The sequence below is a fragment of the Podarcis tiliguerta genome (genome assembly GCF_965153285.1).
Source record: "Podarcis tiliguerta genome assembly, chromosome: 10".
Lineage (NCBI taxonomy): Eukaryota > Metazoa > Chordata > Lepidosauria > Squamata > Lacertidae > Podarcis > Podarcis tiliguerta.
Window position 1 is genome coordinate 60,060,861 of NC_139543.1, and position 27,946 is coordinate 60,088,806.

The 27,946-nt window shown below is 39.5% G+C and overlaps 1 protein-coding gene across 34 annotated transcripts in view; it reads left to right on the top strand.

Annotated features, from left to right (window-relative positions):
• PLEKHA5 (pleckstrin homology domain containing A5) overlaps positions 1–27,946 on the top strand; it is a 172,107-nt gene that overhangs the window by 45,799 nt on the left and 98,362 nt on the right. For 2 of the 34 annotated variants that reach the window (XM_083401830.1, XM_083401826.1), the window contains exon 1: positions 21,817–21,963. The exons of 28 other annotated variants lie outside the window; for them this stretch is intronic. The gene's annotated coding sequence lies outside the window, so the exon portion shown is untranslated. Of the gene's footprint in view, positions 1–21,785; positions 21,964–27,946 lie in introns of those variants that run through there. 4 more of the 34 variants (XM_083401831.1, XM_083401832.1, XM_083401816.1 and 1 more) reach the window with 4 other exon arrangements.

Consider the following 27,946-nt stretch of genomic DNA (forward strand, 5'->3'; position numbering starts at 1 on the left):
CTCTATGGAGGCGCAGGTTGCAGCTACAGCAAAGGCGGCATTTTTCCACCTCTGCCATATGAAGCAGTTGGTCCCTTACCTTTCTCGCCCCAGTCTGGCCACAGTGATCCATGCAATGGTCACCTCCAGGCTTGATTACTGTAATTTGCTCTACATGGGGCTGCCCTTGAAGCTGATTCAGAAACTCCAGCAGGTGCAGAATGCCGCGGCGAGACTCCTTACGGGGTCCTTGCTGGGGGATCACCTTCATCCAGTGCTTTACCAGATGCACTGGCTCCCGGTGGAGTACAGGGTCAGGTTTAAGGTACTGGTTTTGACCTTTAAAGCCCTAAGTGGCCTAGGACCCTCGTACCTATGGGACCGCCTCTCCTGGTATGCCACATGGAGGACCTTAAGTTGCATAAATAACAACACTTTGGAAGTCCCAACCCCAAGGAGGTTAGATTGGCCTCAACCAGGGCCAGGGCCTTTTCAGCTCTGGCCCTGGCCTGATGGAACGCCCTACCACAAGTGATCAGGGTCCTGCGGGATTTGACATCTTTCTGCAGGGCCTGCAAGATGGAGCTGTTCCGCCTGGCCTTTGGGCTGGACTCAGTCTAATTCCCCCGCCCCCAATTATTTATTTATTTATTCATTCATTTGATGGAACCCCTTATATGGGATTTGTTTATAAATTTTCCCTCGACTCTTTTTGCTGGCCCATGTAGGACCAGCATGGATAGTTGGCCCCGGTGAATATTTGATGTTTTCTCCCCTTATGGCTTTGATCTATAGGCTACCACTAAAACGAGGCTGCATTTTAAGCTGCATTTTAAACTGTATTCTAACTTATATTTTAATCAACTGTTTTGTTTTGTTTTTAATGTTTTTACTGTATTTATATTCAGTGCTGGCCGCCCTGAGCCTGGTCTTGGCCGGGGTATAAATAATTTAGTATTATTATTATTATTATTATTATTATTATTATTATTATTAATGAGAAGGAAGCGTACTCACACCCCAGGTTTTCCTGTATTATCAAGCATCCTTTTCCTCTTACTGCACATTCCTCTCTTACATCTATTTCCCCATTTTCTCTCCTCACCTTCAACTATGCTTTGTGCACTTTATTCATACCTGTGTTGCATATTATAGTCAGTGCAAGTAAGCAAAAGCAGCAACTCTTTGAGATGATTACTTCTCTAAGAAGCTTAGCAGAGTTTAATAGTTTTCAAGCTTTGACGCCAATATGACTTCCTTAGATCCAGCTCCCCACATGGAACTATAATGCTTTATTACTTTGTATTGCTTGGTGTATTCTGCTTTCTTATTACTACAGACCCTTGCTGCTTGCTTTGTGAATCATTAGTCTCTCCAGAGTGATGCATAACTTTGAATTTCATCAAAACCTCCTTTTATGAGCGATATGCTATTTTTTCTGTGATAAAGCCCAGATTGTTTGGAACTGAAGAATATAGTGTGACAATCTGATTATAAATATATAGAGTGTATGTGTGTGTGTGTGTTTTAAGTTGCAGACATTTATGCTTGGAAATAACTTCATTTGCAAAATATAAAAAATTAATCCAGTAGTAATTCGGAAAATAATTTCAAGAAAGCTGCAATTTTAATGAGACTTCTTAATCTGCTGTCAACCGCCTAGGGTTTTGCTGTTTCAAAGTAATGGCCCTTTATTTTCTGAAAACTTCAGCAAACCCAATGCTTCACCAATAGCACAGCAAAATCACAGCTGTCAACCTGTTCCGTGTAATGGCTGAACAGCCTGTGCTGCTTAATCTACATTTTGGTCCCAAGCGTTGAGCTTTGTGAATAGCTATTATACTTGGCTGCCAGCCTCATCGGTACTTAAAAATATATCTGCTGAATGTGAGTGTTCTCAAAGATGGGTTTGTTCTGCTTGTGTCTGATGAGGTTGAGTAAGTACTTCACTTCCTTCGGTTACCCATTTCCACTTTAGGACAAGGGAATCTACCACCTATGAGCAATAGTTTGCAGGTAAGCTGTATCTAAAGTGCCACATTCAGATTTAATCTGGAAACCAGGCCTATTAGGTTGTTTGGGCCCATATCAAAAGTTTTTACCTGCTGCTGTTTTGTTGAAGATGTTTGATTGCTTTAATTGTGTTGGTTGTTTTTTATATTTGTGCATTTTATGTTGATCGCCTGGATTCCCTTTTGGAAGAAGGGTGAGAGACAATTTTTAAAAGCTTGCATAACACAGTTTGTTGTTCTTCAGAAACTGTTATCTTTGGGATTTGCTGTAGTTTAAAAATGAAACCTGGGGTTCTGGTGAATCTATGAGCTTTGCAAAAGAGCCTTGAACATTTCTGCCTGCAAGCATTTATATTGTTCACCCTTCCTTCCTAAATCTGTGTCTGATCTTCTTTAAGGGAATTAGAATTCTATCTCTTTAGCTTTCAGCAATGGACAGATCAGCATTTATATTGCAGTGGGACTTTGTTCTAGACAGGTGTGATTGCAATCAGTGAAATTTCTGTGTAAACATGGTGAAAAAAATCAAGCTGTTGGGCTTGTTACCTAGTCAATATACAAGACGCCTTCATAATTGCTTGGGAAGCTATATATGGAAAGTATGTTGAAGCCTCTGGAGCAGCAATATACACAGTAAATTAATTGTACAATTCATTAGTTCCTTAACCTGATCCCTTCATATGGTTTGGACAACAACTATCATCCCTGACCATTGGCTGGGGTGATGGAACTTAGTCCCCCCGCAGATAAGGTCCTTTAGAATGATGAGGTTCGGCAAGGCTGCTGCAGTGCCATAATGCTTTCTTTTCTTCCCCAGACTGCCATTGCTTGGCCCTTCCCACCAACTGCTGTATCTTTGTTTGTATTATCAATAAATGGGTCATCTATAAATAGATTCTTTATTTTCACCTTTTGAAAAGTGAATAAATTCCTTTAGAGCAAGTATTTCAGACTCTCTCCCAAGGCCAGCTAGGGCAGGAGCTTTTATGTGTACCTTGCCTTCTGAAGCTGGGAGGAATTTGCCTTCTGTACAATCCTCTATTCTTCCTGCTCCACAACCTCAATAACTTTCGGGTGCCCCCTGCTTGAGAAGCACGGTTTAACTGCTCCTCTTAAATTTATTTTAGTATAGTACTAGGTGCACTTCTTGGTTTGATTTTTCATTTTCTGCCCCACTCCCATCTCTTATCCTGAAATGCAGGCATGGAGCTTTCAATTAAAACAATTAAATGCCTCTAAAATTGTTCTTAAACCCATGGTCTTCCAAACTGGAAGAGATCATTTTGGTGGTGGATCCACCACCAAATTGATATTGATTGCAGCAGGAGGCAAACCACTCTTCCGCACACACACCTACAACCTACATCCTTTCAACTGGTATGGCATCTGGGCATTAGGAGGCAGTCTAGGTTTTGAAGGTCCCATTGCACTCTTTCATTTTTGCTGGTTCTTTGGTGTGCTATAAAAGATGCTGCAGGTGCACATGCCTTCCTGTACCCTCTGCCCCATCCCAGTGAACTGCTAGGCTGCATTTATTATACAACTGTTTTCTATTACTTAAGGAAATTTAGATTTTCTCTTGATTTGAGGAAGACTCTGGTAAAAGTAAATTGGTTTTAAGCATCCATGCACAGTCCCTTGTTTCTGAGTGCTTAATCTTAAACTCTGTTTATCTTAAGCACAATTTAACAGAGTAGATACATGTATTTGCATCGATTATTAAACCCATTATACATCTTCTTCCAGTAGGAAGAAAAGTATGAGAGGGGAATAAGAAAGCCAAGGGAATTAAAACAGTCCAGTGAGACTGAAAGTTTGCATTCTTTCTTGAACAGAGGGTGATCTAGGGAAAGTTGGTGTTTAACCAGTCATTTTTAACAGCATTGCACATCCTCAGTGGGAGAGTTGATGATGCAGGAAGTGACCACTGTTATGGGCAACTATCTCATTGCCTCAGAACAGTTTGGATGATGTCTCCTTTCTGTAAGGCCCTGAACTCTGAGGAATAGGGTGGTAAGTTTTAGTTCCTGAGTGCAAACCCTTTTGAGAGAACTGTTGTGCAGCAGAGGTAAACAAGAAGAGGCAGGTTTTTTCAGTCAACATAAAGATCAAAGTTCAGGAAGACACAACCTGAAAAACAAAACAGGGCTGTGTCTTATTAATTTTATAACACTTACATAAATCATATCATTTACCGTATTTTCCGCTCTATAACACGCACCCGACCATAACACGCATGTAGTTTTTAGAGGAGGAAAATCCGTAGGCATGCCACCCGTAAGCATTCCCTCCATAACACACACAGACATTTCCCCTTACTTTTTAGGAGGAAAAAAGTGAGTGTTATGGTGCAAAAAATACGGTATGTAAAAGTCCTTCTTTATGTACTGCTGTTTGGGAGTTTTATGTATAAATCATTAGCTGTAAGTCTTTTCAGAGTCCTTTCATAAAGACATTTGGAAAACAAAAATAATTTAAAAAATAGTTAAACTTGCACATCATCAATATAAAGTCACCTTTTCCGTGATGGGTATGAGTAGTTTGTGAGCACTTGTGATTTGGTCACACAGACTGAAGATGACTGTTCATAAGCTATAAGTTCTCTTTTCCTTACCTCCAAATACCTTGCTTTCTCTTTGTTTTAGAAGTACTTTTATTCAGCTTCAGTCTTCGTCGCTTCACCTACCTATTGTTGCTTTTCCTGACATCTGCTAGTATCTGTTGCTGCGTCAAAATGTTATCCTTTCTCCCCTTCTTTACCTATTTTTGACTCTTCTAAAGCAGTACTTGATACTTTCCCCCTCCAGAATAGCACAATCTCCAGTTCTGTAGTTCCAAGTAAGGCAGTATCTTGTTAAATGCAGCACTTAAGATGCCATACTTGATACCGAATAGACAAACTTAAAGCAAATATTTTGAGAGCTTTTTTGGGCACAGGTAAGGGTATAGGCCAGGCATGGAACTAGACTTAAATGTAACTGGAGTGAGACTGAAAGAAGTTGCAATTGTGTCAGTGCATATTTATTTAATATGTTAAATCATTAAACTGCCCCTCTATGGAAAAGTATCAAGTAGCTTTGGAGCCCTAGCAGGTAGCATCCCTGATTCAGCTGCATTTCAGTCTCCCTGGCCTAACCTTGATCTGCTGTTACTCCAGCACTAAAGTAGCTTGGGCTCATTCATGGCTAACAATTTACACTGAGACATTACAAAGAGATTATGAATACTTGAAACTCAATTCTTTAGTTTTTAATCTATGTCAATGGGGATTAATTTACTTTTGATGCTAAATTATAGACTCCCCCGCCCCAGTGAATGCAATTTTAAAGAGGGATTCTTATAACAAATGATATTCTATGTGGTACAGTTCCTGCGTTAGCTCCCTAGGCCTATAATTTCACACCTGAAAATAACTTGGTGTACTGAATATTGCCTACTAAGAATATGCCACTGCTTTCAGGTCAATAGCATATTAGAAGTAATATTGCATTATTTTTTAGCTATTGTAGATGATTATGATTGTCTTGAACATAGCGCAAAGGTGGGGTAGAAACTCTGGTTTTTGAAAGGCAGACCATGAAAGGATACCTGTTCAGTTTAAGTTGAAAGGGACCACACCTAAGTACTAGGCTGAGTTACTTCAAGCAAGGATTATAGGAACTGATACTGAATTATGTCCCATAACTGGAACTTAAGATCCATTGTGGTATCATAAATATTGGTTTCTGACTGAGGAGGCCTGAATACAAATGACTTTTCATGAGAAAATCTGGTGACCCTGAACTACTGTCTTATGCATGGACACTTTGTCTCTATGCCCAACCAACCTCACAGGATTGTTGTGAGGACAGATAGGGGAAATCTGGTGCGCTGTATTGTGAGCTTTTTAGAGAGTAGGTAGGCTTTAATTATGTGATAAATTTGTAAGTAATTCCCCACACATGGTGTTATACCTTGGTTCAAATGATTTTTTAAAATGTCAGATACCTTTTACAAATAGGTTTTTTGTTGGAGGCCCTAAACCTTCCTTGGCTGATAGAAGTCTAATGGTTCATTAGACAGCTGCTGGCTCCAAAATAAAGGCTTTATGCTGTTACCCTTTTTCTGGAGCAGTTCAGAGGTTTCACTAGTTGAGGAAAGTAACTGGTTGTACAACTCAATAATATGCCTGGCTACAGAAACCACAATGTGCATGTTGAAACAAGTTACGCAGAGTCAGCTACTCTTTTGCATACCTAGTTAATTTGTATGTACAAATACTAGCTTTTCAGGTTTAATGACTGTGACTACAGCTGAGAGCTTAGCCTGGTTCAAAGTTTAGCACTACATAAGCCATAGCCGACTGGTAGGCAGTCCCTGTGCCATTTCATATGTGTAATGGATGTTCCTGATGTCATTATCAAATATTCCAGTATCACATGTTTTCTGCATTATTTAAAATTTATCACCACTGAAAACATTTGCACATTGTGGAGTGGAGGAAATGAGACATGCTGCAGATGGTGTTGATTGTAGAAAGAGTTCCCCAAACACTATTTTGAAATAGGCTCAATAATAGTGTAATATCTGGTTACATCCAAGCCATTGATTATAATTCTTGCTTTGTTGCCATTCAGAGTGCACACAGAGTGCCTGCCTATCAGTGTTCAACAAATTTTCTTCTAAGTGAGCCCAGAAGAGTAGTGTATCTTTGCTTCAGAGCTGATTAGCAATGAATTCTCACTGTTGTGTTAAACATATCCTGGTGCTGATCAGAGTGACAACAGAGAGAAGAGTCTACCTTGTTATATATTAATACTTCTATACCCCCTGTTTATTTGCACCCAGTAAGCAGAATACAGTCTTTGAATTGGATGGAAAACATGACTGAGAACCACATTCCAAAACAGCACTTCCTACTGCAGTTGATTTCATTAGGGAAAGCGAAGGGAAGGGCGCCTTCGCCATTTTGAGAGTGGCTGGTCATGGAGAAGCAGAGCTCAGAAGGTATCTGAAATAAGTGACTCTGAGGAATAATAGTTAAGAACTGTTTATAAGATTGTTTTGTTAATACGCAATAAAAAGTTTTATAAAAGAACAAGAAGCGTTTGTGTGGTGATCTGAAGAGGACAACGACCAGTCTGACATTCATGTTCAATTTGATTGAAATCGTTGGCAGTTTTGGGTTTTGTCCTTTTAGTATCACATCTAAAAACATGCATATTCGAAGCACATTATTGGTAATCCTTGCAACGACCTGCAAGCTACATCAGCATTATTATTTCCATGTTGCAGAAGGGGAACAGAGAGTGGCTTGCTGGGAGCCAGCTTCAAATTCCATGCCAGAGGAGGGATTTGAAATGGAGACATCCTGATTAGTACATTTCTTTTTAACCACACTCTGTAGTAATCTTCTCATAAAGGAATATGTGCACCACTTCCCAATATGTTTTTTTCCTTATGAAGAGACCTCTAATGAGCAGAAAAGCAAAGTGGGTTTTCCCATAACTTGTTTGCAGGTACTTGATATTGGAGTGCAATTGCTCATCTTCTTGGGCAGGTGGCAGCAGATCTGGGTGATGTTTCCTTGCTCTTGTACGCCCAGGCTTTCCCTGCAATTACTACTCAGGAAAATTGCTTCAGTATTTTTGCCTTTTTATTGGCACAGTGGGGAAGAGGATTAGCTGCTGAAAATTGGAGCAAGCTAGATGAAAGCCTTTTGTCTTGTTTTGTAGATGGTTACATTTAACAAGGTTGAGGATTGTGCTTCCTTAGTGCAAAACCTGCTTTTTCCTGGAGGTTTATGAGGAATTTTGTGTATCTGTTTTTTTATTTGCTCTTAGCCTTAAATATACCGCCCCCTTGCAAAAAAGAAAATCCACAGTCTTCCTGTGGACAACTTGTTTCCATTTTTCCTTTTCTAAAATAAGCAAAAGTTCCTATAGTGCCCTACGGAAGTATCTACAGTTGTCAGAACTCTTCTTGGAGGTAGTGATGGACCTCTGAGTTGCTTCCAGGAATTGATCTGTTTGTATTAATAGGAAGAGGCCATTAAATGTAGCGTTTCTGTGCATTGTCATAATGCTGTTAGGAATACATGGTTTTTTATTCTTGTCACCACCAAAATCAAGTCATTACCTACTGTTTCTGCCCCCCCCCCCATGTGAGGCAAAAGGTGAAAGGACTCAGCTGCAGCTGCGAATAAAACGTTTTAAGTGTGTTTTAAGTGCAATATACAATGTGAAACTAAATAGTGATGGTGAGCCTTAGGGAAAATTCAATGTATTTTTTAAAACACTCTAAAAAAAATTTCAGAACGGTTTTTATATGTGTGTAGATTCCACCAAAGTGACCTGTGTTGTTGCTCTTTTCTCTTCTAAGACCAATAATATTTTGTGTTGAATCACTCCTGCTCCTCATCCCCACTCCAAGCAATAAGCTTCTCTGTATTTTGATCTGGAGTGTGGCGTGAGTTGATACAATTACTATATATCTGCCATGTTGGGACTTTATTTATTTATTTATTTCATTGAATTGAATTGAATTGATAACCCTCCCTCCTTCCTGAAGGAGGAATCTAGCATAGTGTAACATAGCTGATCCATGATGGCAGCTTTATCTGATAGTTGCAGCTGTCTTACATAATTCTAACTTGATTGTTGATAGTTGCCAATCTGTGATATCACATGGCCCTCATCTTCTATTCATGCGCTCACATAAAAAAGCCAGTCAAACTTGTAATGTGTAAGAGCATACCTTCAGTTGGCGGGCAGGAATATGAGAACCACTAATACAGGAAAGGAAGCAACAGAAGATCTGGCTGCCGGGAGTTTTGGCTTTGAGCAGAAGATTCTAATGGTGATTATGCCAATAAAGATTGGCTGTTATTTTGTGAAGGCAAAATATCTCACCTCACTCCTATCTGAGAAAGAATCCTAATGACATTCTGAGAACCCCCATTTTATAAATATATAAAAACAAAAAAATGCATTGATGCTGAGAGTAGATTAACTAAGAATTCCATTGAGCAAGGCCACTTATGGTGGTTAACTTGGAATTTTCCTTGATGAGCATAGCTTGCCAGATCCTTCTGGCGGGCTCCTTTAAAATGCAACAATAGCTGCATAGGTCAAGGGGGACATGGCCTAGGTGATTAAAAATGTTGAATATATGTAGAATCTTACAGGGAGCATAGACTGGGGGAGGTCTGGGCATTTAGCTGTCCCTAGTCTTTCCGTTTGCATATAACATGTTCTGAGATGTGATGCTCCAGAATATTGTTTTAGAAGTCCACTCCTTAATCCTGTCCTGACCTATTTTATCAATGAAAGCCTGTTCTGGCTTTTATTTTACTTATTTTTAACATTTATTTTTACTTTTGGATGCTTCCCATCCTTTTAAGTGACTTGCAGCACAGAGTGTTATGACCAGCGGGACTCACCCAGTTAGGAACAGATTGATTGAAACTCCTTTCAGGCTGGATACATGTAATGCTACTCAAATTTGAATCATCTTCTCATTTATGTTGTGGCACTGTAAATTTATGCAGGTGGAACAGACTTTAGATGGGTTTATTTATGGTGAACTGGTGAACTTGTATCAGCAGTGATGACCTCAATGTTCATGAAATATTCTAAACATTGCAAAAGGAGCTTAAAAAATGCATGTCAAAGGCAGCTTATGTTTTTCATTGTAACGTCAACTGTGTAGGTTTTAAAATATATATACAATATCCTCTATTTACTGAATTTCAAGCAGAACACATATCCCTTGTTATGCAACTTCCTCCCACAGGAGGCAGTGATGGCCTGCAGCCTAGGTGACTTTAAAGTAGGATTAGACAAGTTCATGGAGAAGAGGGATATCAATTGCTACTAGCAATAGTGGCTATGCTCTTCCTCCACAGTTGGAGGTAGCAATGCTTGCTGGAAATCACAGGAGGGGAGAGTGCTCTTGGCTTCACTTTTTGCTTGTGGAACTCCCACAGGCATTTGGTTGGCTACTGTGAAAACAGGATGGAAGACTAGTGTCAGGTGCTGGTGGTGGTTGCTTGTGAGTAACCAGGCAGGACTCCGACCTGTCTTTTACAGGTTTTATTGGTGCAAACTATTTACGGTGCATAACCACAAAGTTCATGTCCGTCTTAGTCACTTGCAGATTCCGGGAGAGGCCCCTTCCAGTTTTTCCCCCAACATAAGAACTTAGACACTCCAAATCTCCGCCTCACCCCTCTGCGCAAGCTGGGCGACGGAAACGGCAGGTGTGCATCTTCGAGCCCTCCCTTCGCTTGGCTGCCCCCTTCCCTCTCTTCTCCACTGGAGCCAAGGCTTTCCCCACCGCTGGACGAGGAGCTGCTCCTCAGAAGCTTCAGAGGCTCTCTGTATCCCCCTGCCTCCCTCCCCTGTTCCAATGGCAGTCCCCTGACAACTAGATAGTTCTACTGTCTATTGCAACCATGCTGGTAAATAATAATAATAATAATCCTGGGATACTGATACCATCTGTTGTGTCAAATTCAACATTCTGCACTCCACAGTCCTGACTATGTTGCAACATTGAACTGTTTACTACTGGCAATGTTAAATCTGCATTTGAAATGATCTGTCACCATAATATCTTTTAGTACTAATTTACAGTATTTCACAACATTTTGTTCCTTTCACAATCTCAAGTTATGTATGTTGCCTTCTAAAATTGTAAATGGGAGATATTTCAGCTCCTAACGTAGTTGAATTATGTCATTGAAATGTATTTAATGAGCATTGATGCCAGGAGCAGCAATGCCAACATGAACAATTACCATGCTTGGTCTTTTATTTTTCTGGCATGTTCCTCATCTTTATTCAGTGTATAAAACTGGCATTTTAATAGCTTGTTTTATTTTATTTTTTTAAAGACGTTTTGTAACCTTTATTGGTCTTCATGGCAACCCACCTGTTGAGCCTTGTAGTTACTCCCATTTTTACCATTTTGGAGACTTGAGGACAAGAGCTTATTTATATGGTCAAAATAAGGATGATCACTGCCTTTATGAATACAGATATCCCTGATACTTAACCATATGTCTCTGCTATCCTATGTTGGGATAATTTAAATGCATACATTTCCTTTGTAGAACAATGAAGTCTACATCACAAGGAAAACAACCCTGAAGCTGTCATGCAGAGTTGAACTGAGTGCAAAGCATTGCATGAGAAACAACCTTGACTTGTACAAGAACATTTAAAGTATCATATAATAGCCAACCCTCCAGTAAAAACTTCCTGCTTTGATTTAGATCTTCACTTACTACAGAGTATCAGCATTTTGTAAGACAGAGCAAGCAAATGTCTTTGTTGTTAATATCTTGTGGCTGTTAATTGATTAGTATGCCAATGGGTTCTAAGACAGCTATATTGTCTGGAGATGATAACATGTTAATAGCTTAACTTAACAGAGATTTATTTTGAGAATCTGTTTCTTGGGCCCCAAAGAGGTGAGCTGCTGAATTCTAGTTTTAAATTACGGTGTGTTCGGAGTTTTAAACTTCTCCCTCTATCTGAAATTGTAGGTCAGAATACAATAATCAAGGGCAGACACATTCTCAGATTCTTTTGCAGACCCAGCAGGGAATCAGAGCCCCCCCCCCCATCATTCTGCAGAATGAGTCGCTTTCTGAATTCAAACACTAGCAACCTAGGGCTATTCATCTAAAGAGTGATATGAAGGCAGATGTGTATTGTAGCATAATGGCTAAAAGCAAGAGAGAGCCAGTTGGAGAAATTTTCTGTTTGGTAATAAAGGACTTGGCACATATGGCTGGTTGAGGGTAGCAAAAGGGAGCAGTCCTGTTTGGCTTGAAAAAATGGCACCCTCAACAGATATTTCAGGTAATTGCAATCTTAATTTTCAAAACTAGATATCATTAACAGCTCTCATTTTAATATTGTTTAGTAGCATGTTTCCGAAAAAAAAACTTAGTTCTAAGATTCTAAGTTCTAAGTTCTAGTTCTAAGGAAGGTCCTAAGATTTCTGAAAGAAGTCATATATCTAGTCATATTGAAGTAATCAGTGTTGCTTAGTTTACAAGTTTGTGACTGGGAGGCTCTATCTGAGATCTGGACTGTTCTACACATGGTTTGAGAACACACTTTGCTGATAACCAGTTTGCCTGTCCCAGCTGGTTTTTCTGGGATGTGCCCCCAAACAGTGGGTGTAGTCTGCAGCTGCCATGGGTAGTGTCCCTGATTAGAACTCAATTTTGTATTCTTTTAGTGAAATCAGCACATCATTGAGGATAATCTACCTTAGGCTTCTTCTGAGAGAATGAGTATTGTAGCATTGCAGGTAATTTTCTAATGCTTTCTGATGCTTTACAAGCTCTTTAAGCATGAAATGTATAATTTCTGAACTTCTAAACTCCTTTCCTTATTCTGAAATATTATGAAACAATTTACTGGTGACACAGCTTATTTTTTAATTCAGTGCAGCTGTTGGATTTAAATATAGTAAAATGTATTTTATAATACTGTAAAATGTCGGAGCAGTATCATTTTAAAATCTTGAGTTTACCACCACCTGGTGACCATCATTGGTTTAGTATTCTCCACGGTTGTGTGACAAGCATTTTGAATAAGGGCAGCATTGCATAAAGTGTGCTTTCTCTTTCTTGAAGTGATGTTGTTTTAATTATTTCTATAAGTGGTTAATTAACTTTGAGCATATCTCTAAAAGGTATGCTAATGTTGAGGTTGTAGTTAGAAAAATTAGCACTATGAAACTGCAGAAATCTTTTTGGCCAGCTGAGGGCACCACCTTCTTTACATTTCTATGATCTGTGTTTAGAAGGTTTCAAAAAACAGAATTGGCTTCCCTGATTGCATCTTGAGTAGAATCAGAACGATTGTTTTACTTCTCCACATACTAAACAAAACTGCCCCATGAGTTTGAAGTTTATACAGGAGGCTCCAATATAGGAAATCATTTTAAAGCCAGACTTTCCTTTAAACGTCTGCATACAGCTCTGCTTTGTAGATTGTATGCACAGATTGCATGTTTCAGGGATAGATCTGGAATTGCCTCTGCTGTCTTAAACTCGAATATTTGCTTGGTAGTGAATGGCAGGTACAGCTAATTTGGAACAACTGTTTCTTAGGGAATACAGTATAAATAAATGCTGTTTCATTTTTATAATTGTTTCTGGCTTGTGTAGCAAGTAATGTTCTTGCTGTACCAGGGCTTTATATATGTGTGAGTACAATGCATCCAGATTAAAAACTTGTTATTAAAAGTTTTAATAGAAAGTCCTATATGGCCATTTATAGCAGCGTTTCCCAACTGAGGGTCTTATATCCCTCTGGGGGCCCCCTGGATATTCCATGGGGGGCACAGGTGAAAATCACATAAATGGGAGTGGCACAGCACAAGGCTAGGGGGCCACAGAGGGAAGTGAGCAGTGAAGGTGGGAAATCATTTTTTAAAAATCCTGATTGGCTATCCGCTTGGCCAAGGTAAGGGGGCAGCCCACCAGGGCCTAGTGCTACTTTTTGCAACTTGGGTTTGCATTGGTACATCAGGGGAGAAGGAGGCTGAAAGGGCACCAATAATCTCCACTCCTCAGGGAGGCAAAGCAAAAGGAAACTCAACCCAGATTGGGCTTGCCACCACGAACTACCCTCCCTGCACCCTCCTGTCTCTAGTGACGTCCACCTCCCCCAGATAATCACCCTCACCGCCGCATGTCCTTTTCCAAGTCCTGATGGGGGTCTCTCCAAAGTGTGCTTTGGTGCACGGCAGCTGGCATCTCTTCTGCGTCTCTCTCTCTCTCTCTCTCTCTCTCTCTCTCTCTCTCCCTCTCCGTCTTTGGAAGTGTGGCACTCAAAACGGAAGTAACACCCCCCCCCCGAACGGAGTTCGTTCGCATCCCCCAAAAAATCGCAACCCGGAACACTCATTCCCGGGTTTGAAGTGTTCGGAATCCAAAAAGTTCATTAACTAGGCTGTTCGTAACCCGAGGTACCACTGTATAAGAATCTTTGTATTTGACAAGCAGCTAGAAGTTCTAACAAAAAGTTGGTGTAGTCTAGTGGCTATGAGTGAGTATCAAATATACATAATTCTACTGTTAACTGACATCCCATCTCTCTTTTGAAACACTTTACAGTGGTACTTCGGTTTAAGAACAGCTCTGGTAATAAACTATTCAGTATAAGAACTCCGCAAAACCGGAAGTAGTGTCCCTGTTTGCGAACTTTACCTCGGTCTAAGAAAGGAATCCGAATGGTGGAAGGGCACCGGTGGCTGGAGGCCTCATTAGGGAAAGCGTGCCTCGGTTTAAGAATGATTTCGGTTTAAGAACGGACTTCCAGAATGGATTAAGTTCGTAAACTGAGGTACCACTGTACTTGGAGCAGTCCTGGTTTGTTTCCAGTGGGAGAGGGAGATGGGTGAGGCTCCCGTTTTGACCAGTAGAGCCCATGATCCAGAACCCCCAGGTCAGGTAAGTGTGGTGGTGGGGTGGCAATGGGTACGGCTGGGCGGGCCAGAACTGCTTGTTGCCATCGCTAGTGCTGGGCCCGGTGGCAGCCTGGGCCTGACTCTGTGAGGCACAGGGTGCAATCCACCCTGAGTGCCTAGTGGATCAGAGCCTTTGGATGTTGCCAAGAGGCGCAGGGCCTGTCGGCAGCAGCAGCAGCCCAGTTTTGCAAGACGCAGGGTGAAATCTACCCAGTGCCTAGCCAAGCAGGGTCATCTGGTGCTGCTGATTTGCATCTAGGAAATAACAGTGTCTACTTAGTAGAAAGACACACTGAGTTCAGTGGGCATGATAGTGGCTGCAGATACTTCTCAGTTCAGGTATTTTGCAAGAGGTTTATAGTTTAGAAATATATAATTTTATTTTGCAAGGTCCTAAGTAACTTCTGTTATCGTTTGATGTAATTGAACCTGCATAAGTCTAAATAACTGGGTACAGGCTTAAGTCCATTCACTCCAGTTGTATCTTGAAAAGGTATGAATGCAGTCCATTCATCCTCATGCCTCTTTTTGCAATCTCACTCTTCTCACCTCATGTAAAGGTGTACAAATTGCAGCTTTGCAGGGAGAAGTTTGCCATCTAAAATATTAGATGTTAAAACTGCATTTTTCTTAAGCATAGGTGTGGAAAAGCAAAACATAAAATACGTTGCAATACAGTATGTAACCTTGGGTTACATACACTTCAGGTTACAGACTCCGCTAACGCAGAAATAGTGCTTCAGGTTAAGAACTTTGCTTCAGGATAAGAACAGAAATCGGGCTCCGGCGATACAGCAGCAGCAGGAGGCCCCATTAGCTAAAGTGGTGCTTCAGGTTAAGAACAGTTTCAGGTTAAGAACGGACCTCCAGAACGAATTAAGTACTGTACTTAACCTGAGGTACCACTGTATTTCCTGGCTAATGCATCATTACATGCTTGATTCACTTTAAAACACAAGAGGGCAGCTATAGTAGATTATGCTAATCAAATCTAAAGTTGCAGTCGAATGCACAGTGGATTCCCATAGTGTGTGGTGGATTTAGAGCACCTTTTTCATTAACTCATTAAAGATTCCCTTAAAAAACAACAACCCATATATGTGCTCTAATTATTCTTGGATCTGGCACAAAGAAATGGCTATGTTTCTGTAACGTTACTGTATATTACAACAGAGTTCTATAACATTACTGTATGTTGCAATAGAGCTGGCAAAATTTTATACATTCGAGAACATATTTTCATGCAGTTCCAAATGATTAAAATCAAAGTGTTGTAGATTCCAATAAATGTTTTAGAAAGCTAATGTTCTCTGTTCAGCTGGCTACAGGACAATTCAGAAATGGCTAAATACTTGTCAGTGTTTTGTAAAATGCTACACAATTTGTGGGAGTAGGATATATGCTTGTTTAATGTTTTAATTTAATATTTTAAGTAATACTTTCATTGAGTAATACTTTCATTGAAATAGCCCAGTTATTCATGAATGCCCAGATAGGAACCCATGAGGACTATAAAGAAACTATAATGCCTTAAAACATTTATATTAACTAGGCAATTGTCCACAGCCAAAAGCAAAATGAAAATTTACATGGTTGTGAACAGGAAGCTGCCAGAATGGGAGATAAGCAGTGTTTGAGCCATTTAAATTTGTTGGGTTGCATTAGGCAATCAAAATTAATGTGCTGTGTTCCCTCCCATCCCCAAGAATTATAAAGCCCTCTTGCATGAAACTGTTTGACTGTGTCTCTTTTGTGTGAAGTTTGGTATGGCATTAAGAGAAGGTCAGGATGTGTGCCTGATTGCTGATGTCCTGCATTCATAAAGCAGATGCCTCCCCTTGGTAAATAGATGGTGCCACTTGAGTACTTAATTTTGTGAAATACCTGACAATATTGCACTGTGATCAAAGAGTAGTTGCGGTGATTACTGCTCCTTGATAAAATATGAATAATTTCCCAGTCATAATTAGGTCATAATATATTTGCATGTTTTATGTAAGATTAGTTTACATAGAACTTTCTTGCCAACAACTTGTGTGAAAGTCAGGTAAATGCAGTATTTTGTGTGAAGTTACTAATAGGCTTTTTAAGATGCAGTAACACAGCTGAGAGAATTGGACTATAATTTTTGTCTGATAATTGAAACCTGAAATTAGACATGGTTATTGGATTTCATCTTTAAAAAATTCCCAGATCCAGGTCAACTTTGCTGTTGCTGTTAAATAAGACAGGGAGACAGTTTATATTTGGCCCATTACTTGTAATGAATGGTAGTACTTCTTATTCTGTAGAAACCATATACACAGGTTTTGTTTCTTTTCTAATATGTGGCACTATACTGTGCAAGTGCTCCTGTTGACTGACAATATTCTCAAGCTAGGAGTGTGCCTTTTGTAACTTACAACTTACACTTGTTTAACCAGTGCGATTTCAACTTCAACTTTGAAGGCCAGCTGGAGGAAGTCACACAAATTAAATGCATAGGCAATGAAGAGCTCAAAATCTCTTTTTGTTCAGGATTTTCCTGAATGAGCTTTTAAGCTCTCAGACTTGCTTACTGGGCTCTGCAAGGCTTTCACGAGATCTTGTAGGAATTCATATGAGCCTTTGATATCTCGTGAGAGGCTCCCAGAGCCCATGTAAGAACATCCTAGAGCCTGGTAGGCTCCCTTGTTTGTGGTTTTTACTAACCATAGTTTCAGACCAGTATCAGGCACACTGTGGTATATGCCAACCTCCAAATCATTGTTTTTAAAATTGGGTTTTGGAAATCTAGGTTTGGAACTTGGTTTAGGGTCATCATCACAAAATATACCGTATTTTTCGCTCCATAAGGCGCACCTAGTTTTTAGAGGGGGAAATCAAGAAAAAAAAATATCCCCCCCCCCCGCCCCAAAGAGCAGCCCAGAGCTTCTCGGGGCTGCCGGGGGAAGCCCGGGCCCGCCCCCCAGCCCCAAAGAGCAAAGAAGCCAAGACAGCCAGCGGGATCCATTACGCTGACTGTCTTGGCTTGTGCCATAGCCGTGCGCAGCCTCTCTGCTGGCTGTCGTGGCTTGTGCCAAGGCTAAAGAGGAAGCCAAGACAGCCAGCTGTCTTGGTTTCTTTAGCCGTGTGCAGCCTTTCCCAGCCGGAGAGGCTGTGCGCGGCTATGGCAATTCCCCCACCTCCCGCAAAAGCCCACAGGAGCCGTGCACCCTTTAAGGAGCGCGCGGCTCCTGCAGGCTTTTCTACCAGGAGGGAGAAGGGACTGACTGGCCGCGTCAATTTGGATGAAGGAACTATGTGTTGAGATTATTTCATTGCAGGAAGTTGGACTAGATGACCCTCAGAGTCCCTTCCAGCTCTACATTTCTATGATTCAGTATTTTGACACCTGTCACTTGAACAACTGATAACCGCAAAACAGTTTCGTGGTTCTGCTCGCAAATTTAACCAAAACTATGCCTATACATTTTTTTCTTTTTTGCCTGTTTAAAAAATACTTTTGTATTTATTTTGACACATTGATATTAAGGTTAGAATATCTTTGCTCTTCAAATGCTTCATACACTGATCAAAAGAAATGTGTGAGAGCTGTTGCTAAAAGCATTATTGCATGCACTTACCTAGAAAACAGGGCAGATCTTGTTAGATTGAAAAACCACACACCACCACCTCAAGCATCCAAAATATTTGCTCTTCTGCCTTCTAATTTTGTACTGAGCAAGTGTTACCCACACCTCATTAAAGCTCGTAATAAAGTTTTATTGTGGTACTTCTTGATTGAAAGATATTCCATTGGAGATTAATGCTAAAGTATTGAAAATTGAATTGTTGTAATCTTCATTGTTTTCTTTGTGGCAAATTTGCTAGACACCTAGAATGAAACTATTAAGAACAAATTGATTTTGGTAGTTCATTCTTCACAAAAAGACTTAGCAATCAAATTTGTGCTTATTTGTGCTACTAAATTAAGTCAATATTAGCGCCCCCAGGCATGATTTTCCTTTTCCAGATTGATAGCTAATTAGAATGTTTGTTCAAAATAACTTCTGCTTGCTTAGTTCTATGTTTTGTGTATGTTGATATAAGAAAAATAAAATACAGGCCTCATTGGGATACGATCTTACATTTCTCTGTGTTATTATAAATATTTCTGCACCACTCTAGTTGTGCTTATCTGAGTCCTTGAATTGGTTTGTTCAAGATGCATTTTACTATAGTGCACACTGACTGATAGCTTGATGCTTTGAAGAAGATGGTGCAATAAAAATCCCATCTATCATTTTGTACAAGTTTATAAGGAAATGCCAGGGATGACTTTGGGAAATTCCCTCATTGGGTAGGAAGCATTTTGTTGATGCCTAGATTATTTAAATTACCTTAATGTTTATATCTTTTTTCAAAACTGCTACTTTTTAAAAGTGTGACTTGTTCCTCTGCTTAAAACAATACAGGTAGAAACAAACATTTCTATTCAAGAGATTGTGATCATGAGTAAAGGAAATACTGGAAGAAGAGGGGAAACTACTATCAGAGATTTCTTTAACTCTTTTGGTCTAGACTCTAGAATAAGAAAGAAAGTATTTAATGAGCACTGGACTGGTTCCCATGTAATACTAAACCATTGTTTAGCTCTATGTAGACAAGTCTCAGCAATCTCAAGTGAAATGTTGAACTGAGTTTCTGCCAAGTTTACATCATTGTGAATAATCTCACTTTAGTGTCACCTGTGAACCAGGAGTCCTGATTAAAACAAGCAGTGGTTAGTTGCTAAACAAGCTAATTTGTTTGAAGGTGGTTTGTTTTGCAAGTAACCATGATTTGTTTGAAACTAGGATCCCTTGTTTGCATGTAATGCTACGCCTATATTCTTATGAAGAAGTTAAATACATTTTCATTAAAGATTGACAAGAGGGAATGGTTTGTTTTTTTCTATAGCTACTTTCAATCCAAGAACCAAGGGATTCTTGGAAGTCATTGAAGTCTGTACATGTGTGTCCACCCACCTGTCCACCCATATGTAATATTATAGAGTAGAGAGAGACATTTATATGCATATCTCAACTGCTGTTGGTAGCTTACTCATTAACATTGCTTACCACATATTTCTAAGTGAAGTTACAAAATTTTTGTCTGACCTTGATTGCCAGCCAAAACCTCATGGCTGCCAGGAGCACTCCACTCTTCCTCATCCCCCAGATTTGGTGCTCTGTCTGACAGCGGCTCTAGATTCCACTCCTGTTCTAAGTTGGGAGCAGGAAACGGCAATTGATGAGGACTGTTCCTGCAGGTACTCTCTCCATCTTCAAAGCAGGAATGGGAGAGAAATGGTCCATTGAGAATAGAGCTTTGTATTGTAGGGTTCCATTTGGAGAGATATGCTTCTGCTGCTTCTTTTCTCACTCCCGCCCCTCATCAAAACAATCTCTCTTAGGAGAAGGATGGAAATAAAATCAGGATCTAGCTGTGCTATGTTCTTGTAGTGGATTGGAATAGATTTAGCTTCCTGTTTTCTTGCATGCTATGTGCTCCATCGTTCTCTTTCGCTCTGGCAGGGGGTGAAGGAGGGAGATGAAGTTTGTGCTCAGTCTCCATAGCAATGCTATGGATGCTGTCTGTGGGCTGGTGTTCTTTTGCCCTCCAAGATTCAATGGCAGCTGCTCCTCCTGGCAACTCACTGTGGGAGTTGGGAGGGGAGCATGCAAAGTATGCATGTAGTAGCTCAGAATATGGGCGGAAGGAGTATGAAGACAGGTGAAACTTGCGTAAGTGAACTTGAAGGTGTGCAACCTCACATCTCTTTATTTAACAAGGATGTTAAAATTATTATTTTGTGAAATATATTATTGCACCTAACCAGCAGGTGTATTTTTTTATAGGTATGTTCTTTTGCAAATATCCCCCCCCCTTTCTCATTACAGTGAAGCAGCATCTTTAGTATCTTTTGTCTTCTCTAATAAGATGTTATACGGTACATATTTGAGAAAAGAGTTTACAAGGATCAAATTTCTGACTACTTAGATTAATCAAGTTTTATGTCATATTCTTTGCACTTTTATTCCTTGTATTTCCCATTATCACATCCTTAATTTGTAAATACCATAATGTTACCTTTGTTCTTCTCTTGCTAATTTGGCTCTTTTGAAGCTTCTCCTAGTTTTAACAACAAAAGTAGATCGATAATTGGAATGTTCAGTTTCAGATGATATACCAACTGTTAGCAATAGGTGATATTCAGTTGTGGCAGTTCACTCATTTCAGCAGTAATTCTGCTGTCAGGAGGCTTGGTTTTAGTGTAGTGCAACTGCCAAATCCAGAGGGTATATTGCGCTTGCAAAGATGTTGAACAATCTCTAGTGCAACTACTGCTGCTATTAGAGTATTAACAACCGTTACAAAATACTCTTATTAAGCTTGTGTTCTACCACTTACACAATGTCATCTCTTAAACTTCTTGTGCTAAAGTTGCATTGAATCTCACTCACTGACTGGAGAAGCTTAGACATCTAATAAAGTACAGACAAACTCCATTTCCCAGACCTAGTAGGAAGAGTTCAGAAAAGGTGAGTGAGAACTGCCTATCTCATTTGATGAGGAATGAGTCTGTTTTATATTGGATTTATTTTTTATTTGAAATGATAGTAAAACAGTGAAATCTGGTTTCACTGGATTTAAACAGAAACAACTTAAGTAGCCATGGGAGTACTTAAGTGCAGTGTTAAATAACTTAAATAAAAATCTTAGTTGGTTTGCTGTTTTTCCATGGCCTGCCAGCTATCTGTAAGTCAGTTAAGCTGTGATGAATACAATTCCAAAGTGCAGTGTTAGAGTTGGTCTTTTCTAATTATATTGCGAAACAGCATACTTTTTTGGGGTACAGACCAGTGTACAGAACAAACTAAGGATGCTAGATAGTACCAGACTAAAGTGGATTAGATTTACGAATACTAACATGAACCTTCGGGTGCAAAATTTACAGTTGAAAGAATATTCTGCTAAGATTTGAGGGTCAAATGGTGATCCAGTTAAGTGTTATTCTCATCTATCAAAGAATAGTATTGAAGTCTGGGTATATGTTACAGCCTAGTGTTGCAAATAGCCTCTTGCACACATGGTCCAATTAATTCTAGGGGGATAGAGAGGTCATGAGAGAGCAGAAAATCAATACTTCATGGTGGTTCTGATTTGCTTATTGCAGTTAGTGATTTTTTAAAAATTTGATTTACAGCCCTGTGTTGCTTTGAAAGTAGGCCATCACACACAGAGATGCCTAGCATCAGACTGTTTTTTCAAAGTGGATACAGAGCATGCTCATATTGAATATTTACTCTGAGATTGCAGCCTCTCAGAGCTCCGTCAGTGAAACAGTCATCGAAGTGAGAAGGAAAAGAGCACAGCATGTCCTTTTGTCACTGTTATGTTTGCGAGTACATGATTTATTAGTAGAACTGAAGACTTAAGTTGGAGATAAGCCTGAATTTAGCAAGAGCACAATTTCAACAACAAGCTGTTCTAGGTGAGTTAATATGGGCTATGTTTTCCTCTCCCTTGTGTCTAACACAGGAATATAGCTTTATTTTGCTTCCAAGTCTAGCCCCAGAAATACTCTTTATTTCTTTACGCAATTGAATAACAACAGATTATTATCGTCATCTGAACTGAGTTTCTATATTGGCAGTAGCAAGAATATCATTTAATTGTTGTGTGTGACCATTACCAGTGGAGTGAAGTAAAGTAGCATGCCCTTTACAAAAAAGATTTCAAGGAAGCAGGACCATTCTATAGCAGGAATGAAAAACTGACATGAGGCTTATTTTCCCTTCTATGGGCTGCACATGCCTAATTGTCCTAGTAATATCTTTCAGATGTGTAAATTTCTTCATGTTCTGTATTGGTTGTAGTTTAAATCTGTTTCTTTGCCTGTTGAGGCTCTTCAAAAGCATGATGATCAATGTTTTCAAAACAATTACAGAGTGAATCGTATAGCATTCATTGTTTGTATAGTTCCTAGCAAAAACAGTTCTGTTATACTTTAATATATTTGTTTAATCTTGATATTAGGCACTATATGAAACAGAAGGCAATTTATTTTAGTAAACTTTAAGAAATTGTTTGTGTGCAGTGGGAGGTATGTGTGGATATACTTACATGAAGTAAAATTAATGGTAGGTAATGTTGCTTCTATTTGTACTGAATGATTTGAGTAACCTTTTGAAATGAGTATAATTTATTTGACAAGCATTTTGTTAAACATGTCTAATTATTTTTCATAGCCATATTATTCCCTCAGCTGTTCAAGATTCTATATTCTGCATTGCATTTTGCAGAAGTGTCTTGTCTGTTTAACTTAAACATAAAAATGCTAAAGGTGAACCATGTAGTTTGTGCCTACTGATCAAATAGATACTGTTGAAAATAAAATTCTTTTTAAACAATCAGATTATAAACTGATTTAAGAATGGTTACCTTGTAATTTTAAGGGCAGGTACCTGTTGCCTGATGCAAAATGATCCGTGAACATACACAAGTATGCGTAAAAAGATTGCATGCATGTAAGCATTTTGGCTCACTAGTTGAACGTTGTATCTTATTTGGGGATGATAGCTAGGCACTTTGTAGAGGTTTTAAAAAGGAGAGGAAGGATTAGGTACAAAACAGATTGCTTTCAGGCAAAGGCGGGGTCTCCACCTTTCAATTCATTTTAAATTCTTGTCGTGCAAGCAGTAAATGATGTAAATGGGTACTATAAATGTATCTGTAGGTACCATGTACATACCAAGTTATAAAGATGGTGCTATTGTTTATTATTGTGATGGTCACATGTTTTTATGAAGGCTCACAGTGTTTAAAGTAATTTCAATAACAGAAGATTTGCCAAGACAGTAGTCACTAAGACTAAGCCCACATCTATCTCTATTTCTTTGAGTAATTCCTCTATAAACAGTTATGTGTTCAGCTTATTCAGAAAATGTGAAAATCTAGAGGATTGTTTCCACACCTGTGATGCCATTTTTAGACTTGGTTTCATGTTGGAAAACTCACACGTTACAAATTACATCAGCATAATAACTAATATTTGGAAATTTAACACATTTTATAGCCCAGTGTTCAGAATGCTTTCATGTAAAAATACACGAGGTAAGCTTGAGTACCTTTTAAGAGGCTAATGCTCACTCTAGAAAGCTCATCATGTATGCTTTTGCAAGCAATTTGATTTTTTTTATTGTATCATACACAGCATGCTCTCCAGTGCGAATACCTATATGAAACACACACGCTGCTGCTTGCTGATTAATGTAGAGCTCTCTCTGCAGGGGTTGAAGGATGTTATGAATAGATATATTCTGTGAAGAGAGGCTTGCTGATTTTTGTTCACTAGGGTTTTCAGTAAAACTAGCAGGGCTAGGAAGAATACACAAATCTGGAACAATATGTGTTTATAGGGTGTTTGAAATCTTTGCTACACAAGGGTAGGGTTTCATACTGCCTATGGATCTGAGGACATGCCTAACAGTGACAGTTTTTCATTTTGAGCAATAAGAAATAAACACACAAAGTTTCACTGTGGGAAACACATGTTTTACATGCAGAAGGTCCCAGGTTCATCCCTTGGTAGCTAAAAAGATTTCAGAGAATATGGTTCCTGGGAGAGACCTGGCAGACCTTGGAGAGCTGCTGTCAAGCAAATTAGACAGTACTGCCTTTTGAACAGCAGCCCTCCTTGCCATATGACAAGCTACTTTCAAAACCAAGGGGGATTTCCAAAGATAGGTTGTGAAACATCACAGGGGTCTGATAAGAAACAAGAATCAATCCTGGCAGACCTGGCATACCTGAAGTAGGCATTTTTCTACAATGCTGGCATCTTGGAGGAATTGTGGTTGGAGGGGGAAGGCCTAATATAAGGTAATACTGCAGTGTAATATTGGCTCTTCTCTTCGCTCCCAATCAAATACTCTTTGAATTTGTATTATGTTTACCAAGTCGTCGTCCCCCCGAATTGCTTGTGTCTGTGTACTTACAGCATTCAAGATAATCTGTAATGCCATAACATAGGCTTTAGTTATTATGAATGAGGTCCAGCGTAGCACCAGCAGATGAGACAGGACTTCCCCTTCTCCCCTGCAGCTCCTGAACTCTTCCAATCTACTCCAGAGTATTCAGAGGAGATTTGAGGTTATTGCAGGGTGGAGGATAGGGAAGAAAAATGGTATGTGAACATAGAAAACGGTACTTTTGCCTTCTGTTTCGGTATGCCTTGTGGTGGCATTCAGTATGGAGACTAGATTCTGTCTGAAATCAGTGTTTTAGTTTGGTTTATTTATTATTTTGTAAAATTTATATACTGCTTGATTGGGTTTTTTAAAAAAACAAACCAACAAGCCTGAATGCAGTTTCCAAAAAGATTTCTTAAGAATAAAAAGAATAATTCCAAAAGCATCACTGCTTACTGGTATAAGAGTATTTTACTCCTTACCTTAATATGCTGCTTACTGTTGTAGTGTACAGAAAGGGGAGAAATTAGGTACCAGAGTAGATTTCTGGAAGAGGCTAAAACAGGTCTCTAATATGCCAAAGGGTCATATTTTCTTTGGGGCCTTTAAAATGTGTATACAGTATAGCTGATACAGTACTGAGAAGCTCAGTATAAACTCACTGCTACTAGGGAAAAGCTGGATGCATTGAGAAGAAAAAGACCACCAGGAGTGTGTATTTTTAAAGCACATAGAAATTTCCATCACTCATGAAATACATGGGTTCATCCCTCGTGAAATATAAGGGTTTGATAGATATGCACATGGTAGTATGCCACCCTGTAAATGGATTGATTAGACTAAACGTATGATGCTTAAGCATAACACATGAATTCTTGTTGAAATAATCCTGTATGTTGATTCTAGGAATCACATTATCTGGATATCAATAGTTGGAGTATATTAAGTATATTAATATAAATCACAATGAAAATGTCTTTTGCTTCCACTGGATTGTGCTGTGTTCCTTGGGCAAGGTATTTTCTCTGTTCACTGTTGTACTGAGGACACTATCAGTAGAAAACATAATGATGGAGTGCAATTAAACTGACTGTGTCTAGATTAGCAAGATAAGAGATGTCATTCTGAATCAACCCATTTATTCATCAAATCGGATATCTTGCTTTTGGCAGTGGCAAATACTTAAATGCTTCAAAGGAAGTAAGAAAACCCCTTCTTAATGCACCTGGCCAATTGTGCAATTATCTGCTTTCTGCCCGATTGCTCAGTTTATAAAAATAGCTGTTTTACAACTCCCATGGTGCAGAGTAGGCTTCCTGGATTGGTATTGGTATTGATTTTAATTGGTCTTATCTCAGTAAGGCTCAGGTTGGGAAGAAGCACAGAAAAAGAATTTTTTATCGTAATAGCAAATATTGTACAGTGATACCTCGGGTTACAGATGCTTGAGGTTACAGACACTTCAGGTTACAGACTCCGCTAACCCAGAAATAGTACTTCTGGTTAAGAACTTTGCCCCAGGATGAGAACAGAAATCGAGCGGCGGCAGCGGGAGGCCCCATTAGCTAAAGTGGTACCTCAGGTTTAGAACATTTTCAGGTTAAGAACAGACCTACAGAACTAGAGGTCTTAACCAGTTCTTAACCAGAGGTACCACTGTAATAGGTTAGATTCTGCTGCAGCCTATTTGCTTCTGGCTGCTACTGCAAATTCTCCCAATCAAAGCAGGTTCAAGTAGGTGATGAGGAAACTCAGCTGTAATTGTATTCCATCATGCACATGGCTTGATTGGCTGTCAGCTGAATGGTTGGCCCAATATGATGGAGGGAAATTTGCATCACTTGTTTCAACTACTAGGCATAGAAATGTTCCCTTTGTAGATTTTTCTAACAATAAATCTTGGAGTACTTGTACTCTCCTCATTTTATATTTCTATTGTGGGAGAATTCTTAATGATTTTGATACCCACATTTAAAGTTGGTGTGAAGTGAATAGATTCTCAGTTGCACAACAAAAGATACTGCCACCAAAAGATGTTATCCAGAGGAAAACCATGATGTAAAATTATATTGCAAAGCACAGCACTTTGGAAAAAAACTGAAGGAAATGAGTATTAAATTATGGTGAGGCTATTGATGCGCATTCAAAATACACAGAAAGAAGAGGGGCATGAGATGGGGGAGAGTGACCTTGCTCATTCTTCTTGATCTTTCAGTGGCTTTTGATACCATTGACCATGGTATTATTCTGGAGAGTCTGAAGGAAGTTGAAGTTGGGGGCGCACTGTACTTCAGTGGTTCTGCTCCTAACTGGAGTGCCATTTCCAGAGAGTAGTTATGGGAGGTCAAAAACATGGGAGTTGCTGGATCCTGTGAAGATAGAGGTGTTAATGTTTTATAAGTCCAAGAGGTAGGAAGACAGCCTATTGTGGACGGGGTTTCACTGCCTTGGAAGGAGAAGGTTTTTGCACCTTGAGATTACTCATAGATTCAGCATTGTCACTTGAGGCACAGGTGGCTTCAGTGGCTAGGAGTGTCTGTTTCCAGCTGCGGTTGGAAAGAGCAGTATAGATGTGAGCCATATTGGAGCCTTGCACACATGAGCAAAAGAGCAAAGAGCCTTGTGTCCCTCTTCAAAAACTGAAAAAGGAGAGCTTCATGCATGCTTCTGATTTTCTTTCATTTGTGAAAGCAGGGGATACTCTGGTACCACTTGGTTTACCTCCATCACAGAGAGAAGCTATTCAGAATATTAAGCAAAGAGATTAAAGCACACTTGACAGTTTATTTGGCAGAACCAAACAAATTATACATCCCTTTGATAAGGCAGCTGGGAAGACTGCTAGTGGTGATGGAGAGGGAGCTGGAGTCTCTAATGGTATTCTAATTCTTGAACATGACTGTTTTTAAGAAGTAATATTCTTATTTCTCTTCAAATGTCAGCATGTGTTGTTACGATTAGAAAAAAAAATTATCTTCAGCATTGAGAACAAATGCCTGTGTTCTTCCCAACTGAAGCGTAACATTTATTGAAATCGGCAGATTGCAAATAGAGGCTAGTCCACTTAGAAGATAAGCTTCTTCTGCTACCAGCTATTACTTTGTCCTTTTAGTGGGTATCTGTGCTGTAAATCTAAATAAGCTTATATTGCGGCTCCACTGAATTAAATCAGAAGGTCCACCATACATCGAGTTGGAATGTTCTCATAGCAAATGCTCCGTGGACTTTCTTTTACAGTTCTAGAACATGCTTTGTTGGCACTTAGATTGGAATATTCAGCTTTGAAGTTGCAGTCTGGCTGCTACAGCTTTTGTAACCATTTTCATGATCAACAATTAGTCAAAAGGGATGAGGATGAGGGATAGACACAATTACCAAAATACAAAAGCAGTAATGAGCTCCAAATAATATGTTTGTCTACAGCATGGGTCGGCAAACTAAGGTCTGGGGGATGGATCAGGCCCAATTGCCTTCTGAATCTGTCACACGGACGGTCCAAGAATC